This window comes from Dromaius novaehollandiae, chromosome Z (assembly GCF_036370855.1).
Source record: "Dromaius novaehollandiae isolate bDroNov1 chromosome Z, bDroNov1.hap1, whole genome shotgun sequence".
NCBI lineage: Eukaryota > Metazoa > Chordata > Aves > Casuariiformes > Dromaiidae > Dromaius > Dromaius novaehollandiae.
The window spans coordinates 37,148,759-37,154,758 of NC_088132.1; the positions used below are offsets into that span (position 1 = coordinate 37,148,759).

Sequence of the window (6,000 nt, forward strand, 5' to 3'; positions counted from 1 at the left end):
GTTAAAGAGCAGGAAGCTGGCCAGATTCAGCAGGTTTGTTCTCCATCCCCAGAGATACCTTTGTAAAGCTCATTCTCACAAGACTCATTCTCACAAGACCTGCAGTATGCTTTTTTGATGTTCCTGTAGGATTAATGACCGCTACTAGCATTGCGTATCTGTTGTAGCAATTACCAACTACTTTCTAAGTCAATTTTTTCTACCCCCAAACTGGAAAATAAAAATTTAAATATTGACGTATCTGTAAAAATGCTGATGCTAAAGGTATAAAAGAAGAGAGAGATGTAGTAACCTCCACCACTTGCTCCTCTGTCTCCTTCTCCCCCTCCTTCTCACTTGGTCCAGAAACCCAGGTTATGGTGACAGCAGCATCCAATGACACAGGTGATGCAACACTGAATAAACTGAAAAAAAGCTGGTGAAGTTGGCCTGACCAAACCAGGCAGTTGATCTTTCTATTTCTTATAATGTTGATCTTTTCCGCTTTCAGACCCACTTTTTTATCAAAGGCAGGAAAAGTACCTATCAGTCATAACTCAGAATTAAACAACAGAACTAGCTCTTTTTTTCCTCAGTAGAACTGCTTGACAGAATAAAAGACTTGAACAGTTATCTTCTCTGAAAAAGAGACTTTGATAAGTTTTGATTAAGTTTGTGCTGCTTGATATCAAAATATTCTGTCATGTTTTGATTCTTTTTCTTTTGTTATGCACTAAGACATACAAACTTTGGCATGTATTTCCTACTGTGTTTGTTACAGTAACCAAACGTGCTGAGGTGTCTGTAGCAGAAACCAAACCCTGTCAGTGAAACACCTTTAACTCTCCTCCTATTTAGTCTGTCAAAATTCAACACTGGGCTGCTCTTGCCAATGTGATTTGTTTGATAAAACCTGGTATTTTGCTTTTTTCCTCTTTTGAAAAGTACTGTATTTCACTTAAAAAAAATCAGAGAAACATAAACTGTTTCCATCTTTATAAATTCTTAAAAATTATTCATATATGGAAACAGGTGCATGTCCTGCAGCTGTAACATGGCACAAAGACTGCACGAGTGCTCTGTGCTTGGGAACAAGGATCCCCTCCTTGTCAGGTGGTTGGCAGAAATGCAATAAGGACATATGACTTAGGAAGAGTCCTGATGTCCTTGGGTTAGTGGATAGTGATTATAAATTGAAGGTGATATGCTTGGCCAACAAGAAATGAAGCTGATAACTTCTTGGAGGAGAGCCCAGAAAGAACCTACCCATCTGGTTTATACATAGCTCAACAGCAGGGATAAAGCAGTAGGACTTAGTGGACAATTTTACTATTATGTGAAAATATTACCTATAGAGAGAGGATTTTAGTGAACTCATATGGAAAAAGAATGGTAGAGCAGTTTGATCACAACAAAATTTCTGTAAAGACAGATAAATAAACTATATTCTTATGAAGTAGAAAAAAATGATCACAGACTAGCCTTACTTAAAATGACAAAGAGAGCTGAGGAAGTCCTGTCTGAGGAGAAAGGAAAACACATGAACAATGTGAAGTTGCTATTTTCTGATGCATTTGTCAAGTTTTTGAAAACAGGCAGGTAAATTTTGGTATGGATTTATCCTAAGGTTTTGCATCACTTTTTCTGCCTAGAGCATCAAGAAAATTTTTAATAGCTAAGGTAACTAACAACAAAACAGTCTGGGGGGAGGGATGTTTTTGGTTGCTTGGAGTCTTCAAATCAAGGTTTGGTGTGTTTGAGAGAAAACGCTGTAGTTGGACCCTGGCTGTTGAGTTGATGCAGGGGTTATTGGGTAAAAGTCTAGGTTTGGCTATGTTGAAGGCCAGATAATATATTTTCATAATGACTCCATTTGGCCTTTAGCAAAGTTTACTGCACATTATTGTTGACTGGTAGTGATCATAACTAGTAATGGCAAAATTCCTACTTTGGAGGCATGGCTAAAGAGCAAACATTCGACACGACCAGAATCTGAACCGTAAGGCCTTGTGGTCCCCATGGGGAAGTTGCTACCTTGTGTGCAGTTGATGGACAATGCAGTAAGACGTTAAGACGGCCACAGCTCTCTAGGCCGGGAAGCAAGAACTTTATGGAAGGTGTTGCAAAAGGGCATAGTTTCTAATTACGTTGACTACAGTAAGTACATAGCGTTATAAACACCGCACTTAGCTGCAGAAGCCTTCAGGCTGGTATCTATATGGCTTTTTGTGCTTTTGGGATAGAAACATTAGTTAGGCAGATAATTTTGCTATGGTGCTGATAGAACAGCCGAATGCTGAGATTTGTTGCAGCATAAGGGTTTCTTTTTTTAAGAATATTCTTTTTTTTGCATGGATGGTTGGTAGAGTTCAGTAAGAGAGGTGGTGTAACTTTTCTACTGTGCTCACCTTGAGGAAATGTCTCCTGGGCATATTTATTTTTTGGGGTGCCTGAGTCAGAGCAGGAACACCACTGCTGCTTGGCAGCTTGCATCTGCATGTGGTTCCACAGATACTGTTTCATGGCACTTAACAGATCCCTCTGACCACAGACTTACGGGACTGAGCTTCATGGCTAAGGCAGCAAAGTATCATTTCACTGTTTATTTTTGCCTCTTCATGTATCATTTTTGTCCCTGACGCGCTAATAGAGAAGCAAACCACACTAATACCATCATGTTTAAATATATGACCTTTGTGCACAAGTGAAGTTTAGTATTGTTGCAATTTCTGTGGGCTCCAGCAGCAATAATTTACTTCAGGGAGCATGTTAGTATCCATTATCTAGGAAAACATTCAGCCAAGGGAGCTATTGCTGTTAATGCTTTTTAATAAAGAACATATTAATTGTTGTCAGCACTTGTAATTACTAAAACTTTGTTTGAACAGCAAGTTCTAATTTAATGTACTTACTGTTGAAACACTCATGTGATCTAAAAATAAAGAAAATACTTGATTCAGGACCTTAAGGACACTGTTCCTGGCTGCCCAAGTTTCACAAGCTCCTGCTTTTTTCATGTGGTTTCTAGAACAAAATAGTAATATTTTTTCATGCCAACAGTCTAGCACGGCATGGAAGTCACCTGCAGGGTGACCTGGAGGTGCTCAGGTTTACTTCCAGAGCCTATATACTGACAGGGCTGAGCAGTTTATCACCTGCCTAATTGGGCATCTCATCTGAGCCTGACTATGTTGTAGTCTGCTGTGGGTCTTGATTTGAAATGCTTTCTGGAGCCTGCTTAATGGTCAGCAGACTGGTTTCTATGCAGAATGCACCAGCGATGAGAAATCAAATCATAACAGAGTTAGGGGAGGAAAGGGGTCTCCTGTTTATGTAAGGTCTAGTGGCAAGACCTGCTGTGTCCTCTGTACGGAGGAATACAGAGCCCCCTCCCACACTTTTTCAGGGACCGACCTCTGGTTTCCCCCATTCCAGGAGCGTGTTTTTATACATTAGGCCCCAGAGTCATCTTTTCCTTCTCCAGACCAGTCTTCTGCACAAGGTACTATTTAACAGCAAAAGTGTGGAGGGCAGTCTCTACCCCCAACCATGCCTGGTTATGGTCCAGTTTTTATAGTCCCCATGGACAAACTGGTGCCTTATATAGAGCTAATATGCAGCATACAGAGTGAGATGAGATAATGCAACTGCATCTCTTCAAGCCAGGAAGCAAGAACCTCACAGAGTGCATTGCAGCAAGGGGTCTGGGTCCCACCTGGATCCCCATCTGGCGAGTGGAGACTGAATACGGAGCATCTGCTTCTTTGGCAAGTTTCTAGCCCCATGTCTAAGGATCTGCATTACGAGAGGCAGGCGTTTCCTCGCCTCCTGGTAGAGAGGAATGGCATGTGCTGCTTCAGTCTTTGAAAGTGAGGTGACGGGCACCCACGCTCATGGAGTGGTTTTGGCAGGGGATCCCGTGAGGGATCTACTGTCACCTGTAAGCAGGGCATTTGTAGCACAAGGTTTTAAGACTCCTCTCCTCCTCCTCCTTCTCCTGCTGTTGGCTAGCTGGAGGCAGCCCCATTTCAGCAAGCAAGCAATTTTGGAAGCCATTTTGAGGAAATTAACTCTTTCACTGCATTGCATGGCACATCCCCAGGAAACTCAGATGCCTCAGTAGCCACCTGCTAAGAAGTCCTTTATGGAGTGTGACGCTGGGTCCATTTTAAGATTAACAGTGGTGAAAATAGTCTCTGAACAGATTTTTTTCTGCTTTTGTCTACCTGAAGCGTTGTTCATTTGAGGAATGTTCTTTCTGAGGTATGTTATTTGGAACTGGAAAATACCCATTGATATTTTTCCTCCTTTCTTTTCTTTCATTTTGTCCAGGCTAGAAAAAAAGATGAAGAAAAGATGGAAGGAATGAGGATAACCAGATGGGGAGAAAGACAGCTGTGTTAAAAACCGCAGTGCTCCACTTCTCTGCCCGGGCGCGATGCAGGAGACTCCCTCCGGAAGGCGAGTGGCTGTGGGCCCTGCTGACGGTTCTCCAACGTCAGGTCCCTTCTGGTGAGGAGCCGGTGCTGGTTACTGCATCTAAAGAACAACAAAAAACATCAGTGTATTTGGGGATTGTTTGTCAAAGTGCTCCTGGGAAAAGAGCTGAAATGAACAAACAAAACCCAAAGACACTGACAAAACTCCTAAGTTTTTAATTACCAATTATCTTTAGCAGATGTTCTTTTTTTTTTCTTTTGTAATTTGGTGCAAAATAGTTAAAGAGGGGGAAAAAAAGAAAACCTGGTGCTCTTGAGCTGTCATTAATACATATTGAACTCTCTCCCATGCAGAGAGTGTGGGAAGAGTGTAGAATGCATGAATTCTGAATGCCTTAGGACGTAGTTGTATGCATTTAAACATGATCTATAAGTGAAATCGCTTTACAAAGATGCGTAAGCATGACACATCTTTTTTGACACAGGAGGAGACAAGTGACACAAGAGTTACATGTCTCTCCAAAAGTCACAAATCAACATTCTGGGAGAGGTAAGTCCAGAACTTGTTTCCTGACTCAGTTCTCTGCGTTATTGTATACACTGCTCCTCTTACATTATTTGATTCTTGTAAGAGTTCTGAGGATTCCTTTTATATACAGCTAAAGTAGTTTCCACCAAAACTAGCATAAAATTGAGTTGGTTGGTGGAGTTTCTCTTGGACAACTACACTATAGAAGTATTATTTCATATTCTTGTCTATGCCAAATTTTATTGGCCTGCTGCAGGTTTCAGGAATAAAGTCAAAAAGGCCCAGTCTTCTCCATGTGCCATTTGGATGTATATATTTTAAAGACTTGATTTTCTTAATACCACCTTTAATATATATTGCAAATGGAAGCTGTTTTGCGTATAAAGTAGAAATCTCAGAGCTGCTGTAAATAGTCTGTTTCAGATTTAAATCTGTGCGCTGTGATTTGTTGCAATGCAAGCAATACTTAAGTATTTTAACAGGCTGAAGTTGTGACTGGTTCTAGCAACCCTTGACTTCTGTGCTTTATCTGCCTCAGATGCTAAGTAGAAATAGAAGGGAGTTTTTTTTTGCTATTTTTGAATATTTTTACTCAAATTATAGAGTAGTTTCCAGAGTAACTTCATGGAATTTAATTTTATATTATAACCTACTGACCTGATATTGAAATAAGTTCTTTCTGTCGTATGCTTTGTCTCTATATATCCCCTTTTCCCCTCTTTCTATTGTCTATATATGTATGCATTTTATCTGCATTTTAACTGGAAAATAGTGAAAGAATATTTTCAAGTTAAAATTGATGTTAATGTATAGCTGCCAGAAATGAAATTCTTGCTCTCTGAAGAATGCTGTCTAGCAGTGTGGGTCAAATGATTCATGTGCGTACTATAGCAGGAATTCATAGAAAACTGTAAGATTTCAGAAACTGATCTCACTATAACAAAATTGGGGAGAAAAAAACCCCCAAAAATGAAGGAATAGCACTAATGCTAGTCAGACCAAAATAGAGATAAATATATTAAGATGACTTGTTATTGCACTAATGTCAGTATT

General features: G+C 40.1%; 1 long non-coding RNA gene across 1 annotated transcript in view; it reads left to right on the plus strand.

The window, feature by feature from the left end:
• LOC135325150 (uncharacterized) overlaps positions 1–4,928 on the plus strand; it is a 28,300-nt gene extending 23,372 nt beyond the window's left edge. Inside the window, exons 2-3 of the long non-coding RNA XR_010386329.1 lie at positions 4,312–4,491; positions 4,904–4,928. This is a non-coding gene — a long non-coding RNA (uncharacterized LOC135325150). The remainder of the gene's footprint in view (positions 1–4,311; positions 4,492–4,903) is intronic.
• Positions 4,929–6,000: the final 1,072 nt, after the last annotated feature.